Source organism: Xenopus laevis, chromosome 3L (genome assembly GCF_017654675.1).
Source record: "Xenopus laevis strain J_2021 chromosome 3L, Xenopus_laevis_v10.1, whole genome shotgun sequence".
NCBI lineage: Eukaryota > Metazoa > Chordata > Amphibia > Anura > Pipidae > Xenopus > Xenopus laevis.
The window spans coordinates 13,478,722-13,493,742 of NC_054375.1; the positions used below are offsets into that span (position 1 = coordinate 13,478,722).

The 15,021-nt window shown below is 43.7% G+C and overlaps 1 long non-coding RNA gene across 2 annotated transcripts; it reads left to right on the forward strand.

Moving 5' to 3' along the window:
* The first annotated feature begins 8,660 nt into the window (after positions 1 to 8,660).
* LOC121401026 lies at positions 8,661 to 13,106 on the forward strand. 2 transcript variants are annotated; one of them, XR_005966045.1, is made up of 6 exons: positions 8,661 to 8,991; positions 9,119 to 9,221; positions 9,414 to 9,529; positions 9,887 to 9,955; positions 10,199 to 10,285; positions 12,850 to 13,106. It is a non-coding gene; the product is annotated as an uncharacterized LOC121401026 (long non-coding RNA). The 2 variants fall into 2 exon arrangements; XR_005966044.1 differs by lacking the exon at positions 12,850 to 13,106 and adding an exon at positions 11,903 to 11,991.
* The last annotated feature ends 1,915 nt before the right edge of the window (positions 13,107 to 15,021 follow it).

A 15,021-nucleotide genomic window follows, 5' to 3' on the forward strand; every position in this document is an offset into this window, starting at 1 on the left:
CTGCCCGGCAGACATGCCAGGCCAGTGCAAGTTAGCCTAAAGTGCCTGACCCATTCACGGCTGTCCTCTGGGCCCTGGAATTACTAGAGCTCAATGATGCCCAGGGAGGGGATGCTAGGTGCTTTGGACATGCTGGGGCCTTTTGCAGCAGTGAGAAAATGGCCTAAGGTCCCCCTACAGCCAGGCATGAATGTCAGAGCAGGAAAAGTTACTGGCCATTCAAGGCGGGCCCTAGGGCTCACTGAGGCCCAGTAAGGGGAAGCTTTGAGATAGTGCATGTAGCCTGAGGCCTGCTAGTAACTATTTAGCTTAGAAATGGTTGGCTGTACCAGCCACACAGCTGTGACAGGCTCAGTAACCAACCCACATGGGCCTATATGGTCCAGGGCCTATACAAGCAGCAAGATAGGCTGCTTCAAGCTCTGGTCGCACATTGGAGTGCCACTCTCCATGGCGCTGGCCTTTTTGCCAGGACTTTTTCTCCGGTCGGTTCCCGTGGTGTCCCAGTTTACATGGCGGGACAAAGCGCCACGCGTCGTCACTAACGTGACGCGACGTTGCTGAATACTGCGCGGTTAGCACGCTAACGGTAATCTGCCTCCCTGTCTGTGTCTAACTTGACTCTCTTAATACTTTTGTTCACCCCTCTATGTGTATTAGCCGCGGGAATAACCAATAGCTTGGATATGGCTCGCAATACCAGCCACACTTGTGACTTACTCAATATTCCACCTATATTATGGCGTGACTATTGCTGGCAGTAACAGGCAAGCACCATAGAGAGTGGAACTCCCAGTGTGATCAGAGCTTGAAGCAGCCTATCTTGCTGCTTGTATAGGCCTTGTACCATATAGGCCCTGGTTGGTTACTGAGCTTGTCAAAACTGTGTGGCTGGTACTGCCAACCATATCTAAGCTAAACAGTGGTTAGCAGGCCTCAAGCTGCATGTATTATCTCCTTGCTTCCCCTTACTGGGCTTCAGTGAGCCCTAGCAATTCCAGGGCCCAGAGGAAAGCCTTGAATGGCCAGTAACTTTTACTGCTCTGACATTCATGCCTGACTGTAGGGGGATCTTAGGCCATTTTCTGACACTGCTGCAAAAGGCCCCAGCATGTCCAAAGCACCTAGCATCCCCTCCATGGGCTTCTGTTAGCCCCAGCAATTCCAGGGCCCAGATGAAAGCCTTGGAAGGGCCAGTAACAAGTCATCAGGTCGCCAGATTTGGCCAGCCTGTTAGTGCCAGCAATGAACAGGTTATATTGGGGGTAGCAAGCATGATGGGAGGTGTATGCTAACCCCAGAGTAGCCCAACAGCGTTCTCCCTCTCACTGCCCAAACAGCTGGAGTTGATGGAACCAATGTGGAAATCTACAGGTAAACTACGAGTGTTCACTACAACTACCATGATGCTCACTGCCTTGATTATAGCATGAATACTGCTGGCTCTAATGGCCAGCACCACCAGACAGCATGATGGGAGTTGTATTCTTTTGGCGTAGAGCTGTGCAGGACTGTGTCATTCAATTGCCAATGAGGTAAACACAAGCCATTGTTCAGCTCCTGCCAGCCACCATGCCCCCCCCAACCAGGTGAGCAGCTAGTAGGTATACAGTCTGTGGACTGCTAACCACTGTTTTGCTTGGATATGGCTGGCAGTACCAGCCACACTGTTGTGACTGACTCACTATTCTACCTATATTATGGCGTGACTATTGCTGGCAGTAACAGACCAGCACCATTGAGAGTGGAACTCCCAGTGCGACCAGAGTATGAAGAAGCCTATCTTGCTGCTTGTTTAGGCCCTGGACCATATAGGCCCATGTTTGTTGGTTACTGAGCTTGTAACAACTGTGTGGCTGGTTTGGGTTTTAAAGGGACGGCAACACTATTTATAACTGGTTTATATGCCCATGAATGGTGCGTGGGATATGGGCTGGGTGAGTTCAAGTAGGGTTACCTTTAGAAATAATGGGGCGTCATGTACCCGCAAGGCTACTCTCATACAGCCCAACCCACGAATGAACCTCTTAAAGGGATACTGTCGTGGGAAAAAATATTGTTTTGTGACATAAAGTCCTGAGATTTCCCTCCCCACTCCTAATTTACATATGCAAATAAGGATTCGGTTCGGCCAGACAGAAGGATTTGGTCGAATGCTAATCCTGCTGAAAAAGGCTGAATCCTGGCCAAATCCAGAGTCGAATCCTGAATTCGGTGAATCCCTAGTTATGACCCATGTGCCCCCCTCAAGTCACTGATTGGTTAGTGGCTGGTAACCAATCAGTGGAAAGAAAGAGAGCTGCAAATCAGGAAGTAGTGTTCTGACTATTATGTTAGACATCCACTCACTCCAGCCTTTATACATTACATTCTTGGCTAACTCACTATATTAGAAACACTTTTAATTGTGCACAGTGTCTATTTACCCAGTTTTATTTTTACACTGAACTGTTCCTTTAACAGGAGCTCTTTTATAAAAGAAAAAGGATAAATTGCGTTTGCACCGGCGCCTCCCGGAGGCCAAATGCCGACACATTTGCAAAATTTCTACCTTTCCAGACTGGAACGGGCTTCCTGGAGTGCAGCGCTGAGTCCAGCCAATGGCAGGCGGCCGTTAATCCGGCGCAGATGTAGCCAAACCAGTCAGGTCCATTTCAGAAATCTATTACCTGCATTTGCATTTGCATTTTCTCAGCGGGAAAGCTTTTTTCCCCACAGTCGCTCCGGCCGCTGTCTGTCTTTCTCATCAAATAAATTGCCACAAATTCACTTAGTAGCAGTGCATAATAATGGAATAAATCACCGTCTCTCATCTGGCACCTGACAGGGTTATTATACCGGCTGCTTGAGCTGCGTCCGCTGTCGGTTCTTTTATACAGAAAATATTAACTTTTCTTTTGTGAATTAAAGGAGTGGCTCACCTTTAAGTTAACTTTTAGTATGTTATAGAATGACTAGTACTGAGCATCTTTTCTATTGGCCTCCATTATTTATTTTTTATCATTTTTGAATTATTTGCCTTCTTCTGCTGACTCTTTGCAGCTTTCAAACAGGGGTCACTGACCCCATCTATAAAACAAATGCTCTTTAAGGCTACAAATGTATTGTTATTTTTACTTTTTATTTCTCGGCTTTTTATTTATCCCACCTACTATTCATATTCCAGTCTCTTAGTCAAGCAATGCATGGTTGCTAGGGTAATTGGGACCCTAGCAACATGATTGTGGAAATTGCAAACTGGAGAGCTGCTGAATAAGAAGCTTAATAACTCAAAAAAACAGAAATAATAAAAAATGAAACCCAATTCCAAATTGTCTCAGAATATCGCCCTCTACATCATAGTAACAGTTAACTCAAAGGTGAACAACCCCTTTAAAGGAAGCAGCGCTACCTAGAGATGGGGCGTGCTTAAAGGAGAAGGAAAGGCTAAAACTAAGTAAGCTTTATCAGAAAGGTCTATATAAATACACCAGTAAACCCTCAAAGTAATGCTGCTCTGAGTCCTCTGTCAAAAGAAACACCACATTTCTTTCCTTCTATTGTGTACTCATGGGCTTCTGTATCAGACTTCCTGTTTTCAGCTTAAACCTCCAGGGCTAGGGCTTGAGCATGCTCAGTTTGCTCCTCTCTCCCTCTCTGCTGTAATATGGAGCTATGAGTGAGCATGGAGAGACTCAGGCAGGAAGTAATGTCACAGCAAGCTAATATGGCAGCTGCTATCCTAACCAGAGAGCTTCTAGAGCTGTTTACTCAGGTATGATAAAACATTCTGCGGAATAAATATAGTGTTATAGCTTGCACTATTGTGGCTAATCTAGTGGCAATAAACTGCTGCGGTAGCTTTCCTTCTCCTTTAATAGGCAGTAGTGTTGGTTCCTCTATTAGATCCAACTTAAAGGGGTTGTTCACCTTTAAATTAACTGTTAGTATGACATAGAGCGTCATATTCTGCGACAATTTGCAATTGGTTTTTATTATTTGTGGTTTTTGAGTTGTTTAGCTTTTTATTCAACAGCTCTCCAGTTTGCAATTTCATTCATCTGGTTGCTAGGGTCAAAATTACCCTAGCAACCATGCATTGAACAAGAGGCTGGAATATGAATAGGAGAGGCCTGAATAGAAAGCTGAGCAATAACAATAAATGTGTAGCCTTACAGAGCATATGTTTTTTAGAAGGGGTCACTGACCCCCCCCATTTGAAAGCTGGAGCATAAGAGGAAGGCAATTAATAAAAATATATATATAAAAAATAAACAATGAAGATCAATTGAAAAGTTGCTTAGAATTAACCACTCTAAAAGTTAACTTAAAGGTCTTAAAATCTCTTACCTTCTGATCTGTCTCCTAGAGGTGAATACGACTACCAGTTAACCCTTCGCACTGACCTGTACACTGACCGCCAGACGCAGTGGTTTTACTTCCGAGTCCGCAACACCCGAGCCGCCGTCCCTTACCGCTTCACCATCGTCAACCTCAGGAAACCGTCCAGCCTTTATAGCCGTGGCATGCGGCCGCTCGTATATTCCGTGGCGGAGGCAAAAAGCTGGCGGTGTTGGCTGGCGCAGAACAGGAGAGAATATAAAGTACTACAGGAACAACCTGGAGCAGAATGGGCAGCCATACTTCTCTCTGTCTTGGACCTTCCACTTCCCGCACAATATGGACAGTGTCGGACTGGGATACCAGGAAAACTCCCGGTGGGCTCAGGTGTCAGTGATCTCTTGCTTTTAACTATTTGGCCTATTTCATGGTCATTCCCTATTTCTTAATAATGGAAGAATATAATATAAAAGACTAATAGGAGAATAAAGAGGTTGAGTGAGTAAAGGATAGTTTGGAAAGTGGGCCCTCAACCTAAGGTTTTCTGGTGGGCCCCTTATATCCCAGTCCAACACTGAAGATGGACACATGCTATTTTGCACACTGTTACCCGTATACCTATTCCCACCTGCAGGATTACTTGGCCAGTATCACCCGTGGCCCGGAACATTCCAAGTACTGTAAGATCAGAGTCCCGTGCCGTTCCTTAGCTAGTGTAGCGCTGTAGTAAATTGTGTGTTATTTACACCACTATTGAGCTCCACTCCCAATAAATGTGCCCCGGATAAGACCTGTAATCTTAGGAAGTGAGCCCTCGCAACGGTGTGGAGGCAGGGTGTCATGCACCTGTAACTGAATTCAGGGTATAATAATTGGGCGCCAGTGGTTCTTATAACTTAAACATGAACTGGTTTATTGAACATACACAATCCTCAGTGGAGTATACAATAGAGCATGACAGGATTTGGTATCACATTGAATAGGCAATACTCACAGCACCATATGGTCGGTATTAATCCCCACAGGCAAGAGGACGTGCTCAGCAGCAATAAAGGTACACCCAGCTTCCAGCCTTTTCCCTAAGTGGAACCTGAGGGGAATCTATCTACCCTGTTCTTATACACTTAGTCCCTACTTCTGGGCTATTAGTACCCGGGATCTTAATCCCTCTGACTCTCCTCGTCGGAGCCTTGAGCTGCTCAGCTAAATAACCTGCCTATCTGTCACTCCTAGAGTGACCTATAATGGTGAGTAGCCTATTCTTACTAGACCTGACCTGTCTAGATTCCACAGAGCTCTGCCTACCTGTTCAGGTCACAGCTAACACAAAATGGACAGTGAAAGCATGGCTTCAGAGCCTTTTATATCCTAGCACAGTGCCATCTGCTGGTCACTGTGAGAAGTAGCAGGGGCCTAGCTTAGAGCAGAAAGAGCAAACAGTACCCCTCCCAACTGTATTTTAGGACCCAGTTAGGTGTCCATAACATTGAGGGACTGCCTGCACAAAATACTAGGGGTGGCTATTTTACACATCCCTACACTAGGAACATGGTGTATGTACTGACCATTACCAACCCGTCTCCTGCTACCTACCGACCAACGAAGAAGAAAGTAGTGATAGTAACGGCCAGGGCCCACCAAGATCTTCCTGGATTATATTCTAAGTGCCAGTAATGATGCCCAAGTCTTAACGCGATTCCAAAGTGGTACCGATGCTGAACCCGGATGGGGTGATTGTGGGTAATTACCGCTGCTCTCTGACTGGTAGCGACCTCAACCGCAACTACAAGTCCAAGCTGAAAGATTCATTTCCCTCTATCTGGTTCACCCACAACATGATCAAGCGGTGAGTTATGGGAGTTATTGGCTTTATTTAATGTTTATATGATTTTCTAGTAGATGGTAGTGGTGTAGTACGAGTCAGCACTGGGCAATGGAAACCTTTTGCAGCCGGGGTGCACGTCTCAGGCAGCCACTTCCACCCGAATACAAAACTCTATTTTCGTGGATAGAAAGCACCACACGTTCCGTAATTTTTCTTAAAAAGCCTTTATTTGCAAAAGGGCTTTTGTTGGACAGGAATACAGCGACGTTTCAGGCCGACAACTGCCTTTCCTCAAGACTTAAGGTATGGAGATCCAAATTATGGAAAGATCCCTTATCCAGAAAACCCCAGGTCCTGAGCATTCTGGATAACAGGTCACATACCTGTACTTGAGCCCAACTTAGATATAATTAATCCTTATTGGAATAAAAACCAGCCTATTGGGTTTATTTCATATTTATATGTTTTTTTTAGTTTAAAGGGGTGGTTCACCTTTAAGTTAATTTTTAGTATGTTATAGAAAGGCCAGAAAGGGTTAAAGCTCCTTCTCCTTTGCTTATTGGACAGGGGGGGGTTTGAAGCCTATAACAGCGATTGCAATAATTGTGAATATTATTGCAATAATTAGTGACCACGCTCCAACAATATAATGATGAAAGGAGCCCGTCTGATATCATGATACCCCATGTTGCCTTGTCTCCCCCTGTTTTTAATAAAGTTGGATCAACCTTGGACTAATTGACGTATTTATCTCCTTCAATTCGTTCTCCCCGAGGGACCTGCAAACCGATATCGGAGTTTTAATTGGTGCCTACTAATATGGAGCTGCCAATGCTCCGACTTCTCAGCCAGAGCTTTAATAATAATCAATCCATGCGATAAACATTGCCCCCTGCTGGTGGACTAAGTCCCTGACTTGGGATCCCTGGGAAACTGAGAGAATAAGCCCCATGCTGCTTGTTCTTGAAATGGAAAATATACAGTAACTTCTTTCCCTTATTAAAGGGGTGGTTCACCTTTTAACAAACTGTTAGTTTGATGTAGAGAGTGATATTCTGGGTCAATTTGTAATTGGTTTTCATTTTATTATTTGTTGTTTTTTTGTTTTTTGTAGCACCAATCTGGTTGCTAGGGTCCAAATTCCCCTAACAACCAAGCACAAGAGATACTGCTGTAGTGCGACCTACACAGACACATCTGGAATCAGAATGTTTTTATGTGTCGGTGCAAAAAGAGCTCCAAAGAGTTCCCGGATAAACACCACTACTTGTACGAGCGCATATTCCCGCTCATGCTCAGCAAGAATGCCCCGGAAAAGGTATTACTGGAAATTTTTATTGACTTGTGTGACTGTGGGATAGCAGGTATAGTAGGGAGAGATGGTGCCTATAGTAACAGTGGATAATAGTCTCTGGGGAAGGGAGTGTGACTGTGGGATAGCAGGTATAGTAGGGAGAGAGATGGTGCCTATAGTAACAGTGGATAATAGTCTCTGGGAAGGGAGTGTGACTGTGGGATAGCAGGTATAGTAGGGAGAGATGGTGTCTATAGTAACAGTGGATAATAGTCTCTGGGAAGGGAGTGTGACTGTGGGATAGCAGGTATAGTAGGGAGAGATGGTGCCTATAGTAACAGTGGGATAATAGTCTCTGGGAAGGGAGTGTGACTGTGGGATAGCAGGTATAGTAGGGAGAGATGGTGCCTATAGTAACAGTGGATAATACTGGTTGTCTCTGGGAAGGGAGTGTGACTGTGGGATAGCAGGTATAGTAGGGAGAGATGGTGCCTATAGTAACAGTGGGGATAATAGTCTCTGGGAAGGGAGTGTGACTGTGGGATAGCAGGTATAGTAGGGAGAGATGGTGCCTATAGTAACAGTGGATAATAGTCTCTGGGAAGGGAGTGTGACTGTGGGATAGCAGGTATAGTAGGGAGAGATGGTGCCTATAGTAACAGTGGGATAATAGTCTCTGGGAAGGGAGTGTGACTGTGGGATAGCAGGTATAGTAGGGAGAGATGGTGTCTATAGTAACAGTGGGATAATAGTCTCTGGGAAGGGAGTGTGACTGTGGGATAGCAGGTATAGTAGGGAGAGATGGTGCCTATAGTAACAGTGGGATAATAGACTCTGGGAAGGGAGTGTGACTGTGGGATAGCAGGTATAGTTGGGAGAGATGGTGTCTATAGTAACAGTGGATAATAGTCTCTGGGAAGGGAGTGTGACTGTGGGATAGCAGGTATAGTAGGGAGAGATGGTGCCTATAGTAACAGTGGGGATAATAGTCTCTGGGAAGGGAGTGTGACGGTGGGATAGCAGGTATAGTAGGGAGAGATGGTGCCTATAGTAACAGTGGATAATAGTCTCTGGGAAGGGAGTGTGACTGTGGGATAGCAGGTATAGTAGGGAGAGATTGTGCCTATAGTAACAGTGGGATAATAGTCTCTGGGAAGGGAGTGTGACTGTGGGATAGCAGGTATAGTAGGGAGAGATGGTGCCTATAGTAACAGTGGGATAATAGTCTCTGGGAAGGGAGTGTGACTGTGGGATAGCAGGTATAGTAGGGAGAGATGGTGCCTATAGTAACAGTGGGGAGAATAGTCTGCGGGAAGGTTCCATTGTAGAAAGGGTGAGTTATAGGGTATAAGGGAGTGAAATCCTTGAGTTGTTGAGCTCATAAAAACCCTCTCCAGTGAGACCACTTACTGTCGCCCCATTCAGTTTTCTTTCTCAAGCTGTAAGTTGAAGGTGCAGAAGAGTAAGGAGGGAACAGGGCGAGGGGTGATGTGGAAAATGGGAATCCAGAACAGTTACACCTTAGAGGCCACGTACTGTGGTTCAACGCTAGGTAAGAGGATTGTCAGTGTTACACCTAAATTTGATTCCTTAATGTGATTAAACAAGCCCCGCCCACTTATCCATCATTTTTAATGTGTATGTTTCTTTTCTAATGATCAATGCAATTCCCTCTTTAGAGGTGGGCGGTGTGGAACCCATTTCAGCACCAAAGATCTGGAGTCCGTGGGATATCATTTGTGTGATACTCTGTTGGATTTCTGCGACCCCCATCAAACCAAGGTAAGACTCATGAACCTACCTACCTTTCTTAAATGATTCTGACTCCTGAAACAGTGTAGTTGCAGCTGGGAGGTGATCAGACCTGCAGGAGGATTGACTTCTGCTACATTGTTTCAAGAGTCACAACCAGAGAGCTTAAAGGGACAGACAAACTTTAGTCTTTACTGAAAGTCTCCCTGGTTTATGTCCTAGAACATCATCTTCCTAAAAGAACTGGAGGAAATCCTGATACTACAAGTAAAAGCCAGGAGTGGCCAACTAGACCCCGAATCCCTGCTGGACAATATTCTCTCGGATCTGGATTCTAGGTGAGTGGCATTGGGTTTATTATACAGGGAACTCTGAGTATCACTCATGTATTATAAGGGGTAATGTACCCCCTACTGTAAATGATAAGGATATTAGAAGTCACTGAGGGGTTGTTCTGTGACCATTTAAAGGCACAAGGCTGCAGGCTGAGTTATACAGGGAACTCTGAGTATCACTCATGGATTATAAGGGATAATGTACCCCCTACTGTAAATGATAAGGATATTAGAAGTCACTGAGGGGTTGTTCTGTGACCATATAAAGGCACAAGGCTGCAGGCTGAGTTATACAGGGAACTCTGAGTATCACTCATGTATTATAAGGGATAATGTACCCCCTGTTTCATTATTTTTCAGTACTCTGCATGTTCTGACAGCTCTGACTCTAACGCACCCCCTGCTCACCTCTTGGAAATGGCTTTAAAGGTAAACTTCAGGGAAAAAATAAATAAATACAATTTTTCTAGTAGCCTTTTAGTAAGTCTTGATCATCCTCTGTCTGCCCTGTTGTGCAACGTTTATTATTTGTTTTAAAATATAATACAATTAAGAGGCAGCTACAAATGTTTTGCTGCATGGAGCATTAGAGTCCATGGAAGCTGCACATACAGAGATATAGTGCTACACCCTGTTGTAGAGAAGTGTTAGCTCTTTATTCCCCGTGTTTAGATGAAGCCCATGAAGAAGGTTCTGAAGACAAAAAAGGAGAGAAACCTGCACAGGAATCTTCAGTTGAACACAAAGCAAGAAACCCAGGTATGTGACTTTTAGTATGTTATAGAATGGCCAATTCCTAGCAACTTTGCAATTGGTCTTCATTATCTATGTGTTATACTTTCTGAGTTATTTGCCTTTTTTTCCTGACACTTTCCAGCTTTTGAATGGGGGTCAGTGACCCCATCTAAAAAACAAATGCTCAGTAAGGCTACAAATGTATTGTTATTGCTACTTTTTATTACTCCTCTTTCTATTCAGGCCTCTCCTCTATTAATATTCCAGTCTCTTATTCAAACCAATGCATGGTTGCTAGGGAAATTTGGACCCTACCAACCAGATGGCTGAAATTACAAACTGGAGAGCTGCTGAATAAAAAGCTAAATAATTCAAAAACCACAATTAATAAAAAAAAAATAAAAGAATACCCCTCTCTACATACTAACAGTTAATTTAAAGGTGAACAACCCCTTTAAAGTAACATCATCGCATCACATGGGTGCCAGACAACCCATAAACCAAGTCCCAATTGTTTACCTTACTCTTCAGTTTCTTTCCAGCTTTCACATGGGGGTCACTGACCCCTGCAGGCAAAAAAACCTATTGTTCTGTGAGGCTACAATTGTATTTTTATTATTTTTGATTCCTTATCTTTCTACTCAGCCTCTTTCCTATTCATTTTCAACTCTCTCATTCAAAGCGATGCATGGTTGCCAGGGTAAACTGGACCATAGCAACCAGACAGCTGCTGCAATACAGAATATTAATTACAGCGAGATCCTGTTAGTGTTGCATCAGCTGAGGATTTGCCGTAAGGATCAATAGTTCTTGTTTATCTCTTGTTCTGCTCATTGAGATCTCACAGGGTTTCTCCCTGTAAAGAAGACAAAACGATACTGTTGGGTCCTTATACATATCATTTCTTACGGACCCTCTGTGCAATGAGTCCTAATAGGTGAAGTGAAGCGTCAGCTCTTGTGGCGCCTCTTCATTTGCAGCCAATTATCTGCCCATCTGGCAAAACTCTAACATATACTATATATTTATTCCTGGTGCAGGATTGCCTAAACATTAATGTGATCTCTGATTTTAAGCATTCCTGACCCTTCCCCTGTGAGCTGCCATAGGAGTGTTCTAGCTCCACCCCCTGCTTGAGTCACAGACCTCCTGTAAACAGGGTCAGACTGGGCCGGCAGAACACTGGGAAAAAACCTGCTGGCCCAGATCCACAACCTCTTCCTTTGTCGGGCGGTTGCGGCAAAAACATTACGCGCATACGCACACGCAGCACGCCGGCCACACCCACATCTGCTAACCACACCTCCAATCCTTATCTCATTAGCAGGAGGGATTTGGGAGTGGATACAGAGAATTATGGAAGGTATGGAGCCAGAATGGTGACCAACACATCCAGTATCTGTTCCGGGATTGGTCAAATACCGGTGCTGTTACAGCAACCAATCAGCCGTCTGCCCTTGCATTACTGCCTATATCAGATTAATTACTAGTATAACTAGTGCAGCTCCTGCAGAAAGAATTCTGTTGCTATGCAGAACAGTGCAGGGCTCAGCCCACAAGCAGCACATGGGAAATGGTACCTATTATATATGTTGATGGCAGTGACTTTGTTCTGCTCATGTCGGGGAGTTGGCTCCTTAGATACGATTGGCTGCGCTGCAGAAGGCGACTGAGTTACAGAAAACGCCTGCGAAGATCAGGACTTCATCTCCCAAACTTCCCAGAGAGGATTTATTCCGGATTCCGGATAACAAAAAGGTTTGGCCTAAGGTTTCAGCTGTGGGTTTAGGGAGATCCCTTAAAGGGGTTGTTCACCTTTGAATTAGTATGACGTAGAGAGGGATATTCTGAGACAATTTGCAATTGGTTTTAATTTTTTATTAGTTTTAATTTTTGAGTTACTTAGCTTTTTATTCAGCAGCTCTTTAGTTTGCAATGTCAGCCAGCTGGTTGCTAGGCTCCAAATTCCCCTAGCAACCATATGAACAGGAGAGGCCTAAATAGAAAGAGTAATAAAAAGTAGCAATAACAATACATTTGTAGCATTACAGAGCGTTTGTTTTTTTTAGATAGGGTCGGTGACCCCTATTTGAAAGCTGGAAAGAGAAAAAGGCAAATAATTAAACAAACTACAACAAATAAATAATGAAGACCAATTTAAAAGTTGCTTAGAATTAGCCATTGTATAACATATCAAAAGTTAACTTAGAGGTAAACCACCCTTTTAATTATCCCCTGCAGCTCCCCATCTTGGATCTTGTTAGGCATCTTCTGTGAGTCAGTGGCACTGCACCTGCTCAGTGGGTCCTGGGCTGCTGTTGGGAAGCTGAGCTTAGGGGTCGGGGGAAATCATTCAGCAGAAAGTGAGGTTCATCTATTGTAGAAGCTGATGCTACAGGCCTGATTATGAATGAATTCTGATGCAGACTGCACTGATTTCTATGCTGCCCTGAAATGTGAATCTGAAATGTGTCTTTCCCCAGTGATCTGAGATTTGTGCAGCAATGTGAGGCAGAGCAATGAAGCTACAGCAAGAGTCAGAAATGGTTTCATTTTCTTACCCTTCCTTCATTTATGTCTCTGCAAAGGTGTCCGTTGTGTATCTGGTCTTCAACCCCCGACGGACAAGTCATATCCACCAAGGTGAGAGACAGATTGATTTCATTGCCGCACTCTATCACAATCACGTCACAATCTACTTGTAAGCAGTGACTGTTTATACTCTCTGCACTGCTGGTTCTGACTCCCAAATAATGTAGCAGAAGCCTGGCTGATGAACAGAGCTGGAGCATTGACCTGCTGGGTTTTGATTGAGTTTTGCTGAGCTCTAGAGATTGTTGCTGATTCCTGCCGGGTTTTCAGTCCAATCAGTGAATGCTGAATTTGGAGCACCCCTATTTATCATATCCCCCAAATTTATAACTAACTCGTTTTAGTGTTTCTCGCTCCCCTTTACTTTCAGTCTAACACGTGTTCTCCAGAAACGAAGGCTAAAGGACATTAACATTACTTTTGGTAGGAAGTGAATAGATATACTGCAGTTGGAGGGGGTCAACAATATTGGTGAGACACCAGAAAGGTATCAGATGATGTATGGAGTATTGGATGTTGGTTGGATGTCCTTGTGAATGATTTGTTGGATTTTGGTTAGATAGGATGGATGGATGAAGGTTGTGGATAGTAGATATGGAGAGATGATTGGATGAATGCCTTGCTAGTTGGTTTAATAGGTCATGGATGAAGATTGGATAGAGAATGGAGGATGATTGGATGAAGGAGTGGATAGTTGGTTTAATAGGTGCATGGATAAGATTGCATAGTGGGAGATGATTGGATGATATGGAGATGGATAGTTGGTTTGATGATATGCATGGATGATAGATTTGGATGGTTGGATGGAGATGATGTGTACGATGGAGAGATGATTTTAATGTCCATGGATGATGGATGGATATATGTTTGGATGATGGGATGATAGCTGGTTGTATAAGTGCATTGATGATTACTCGTATAGTTGTTTGGAAGAGTGCAAGAAACATATGGATAGTTGGTTAGATGGATAAAAGATGCCTAATAGGTCAACTTAGCCAGGATTGTTTTAGGGGTTGCGGGCAGAGTGGAACCGTCATGCATATTTGGTGGACCTGTCCAAATGTTCGTAGATTTTGGATTCGGATCTATTCTATTATATATTCAGTGACACAGGTTAATCTTAAGAAAGATCCGATACAGGCTTTATTGAACCAGAAGATTTCCAATGTTCGTAATAATACAAGGTCCCTAATTACTTTTATGTTCCTAGCTGCGAAAATTACAATAGCCAAACATTGGAAATCGTCTCGAATCCCAATACTGCATTTTAAAGAGAAACTAAATTGGATCATGGTCAATGAAAGGTTAACCAGTATACTTGTGGACAACTATCAAAAATTCAAGGAAATCTGGGAACCGTGGTATAGATATTCCTTTCCATTGGCAGAAACCCCTTCTATTCTCTGGTAATCCCCTCTGAATGTATAGAGTTTACAATCATTGGACAGAACCTGGTGTAATCTGAGGTAATGGACACTTGATACTATTGTGTAGATAAGCATTAGTTATTTTCCTGAGCCGAGAGCCAATGCAAATGAATCCATCTCGTCGAGATATTCTAAATAGTCAAGGGACCCCGCTGAAGTCGCCAGCATCTATGCTTTATATATAAAGTTACACCTATGTCAACTGTAACATGTCATCTAAAGTTATTACTATCATTGTTGTAGCTTGTCTCTCTCCCACTTCTGACAGAATGTCTGGAGGGGGGAGGATGAGTTCATTTCATTATCTTTCTCTCTTCTCTGTTTTCCTCTGTTTGGAAATACCTGACGACACTGCTTGCTTGTAAAACCATTTTCTTGGAAAATCAATAAAAAACTATTGAAAGAAAGATGCCTAATAGGATGGAGAGATGGTTGGATAGAGTGGATAGTTGGTTTGATGGGTGGATAGTAGGATGGGAAGATGATTGGATGAAGGAGTGGATAGTTGGTTTGATGGGTGGATAGTAGGATGGGAAGATGATTGGATGAAGGAGTGGATAGTTGGTTTGATTGGTGCATGGTTGAAGATTGGATGGTAGAATGGAGAGATGAGTGGATGATGGAGAGAATAGTTAATAGGTGCATGGATGATTAGTTTGGATGAGTGCATGGATGATGGATGGATATATGTTTGGATGAAGGGAGGATAGCTGGTTGTATATGTGCATTGATGATTACCTG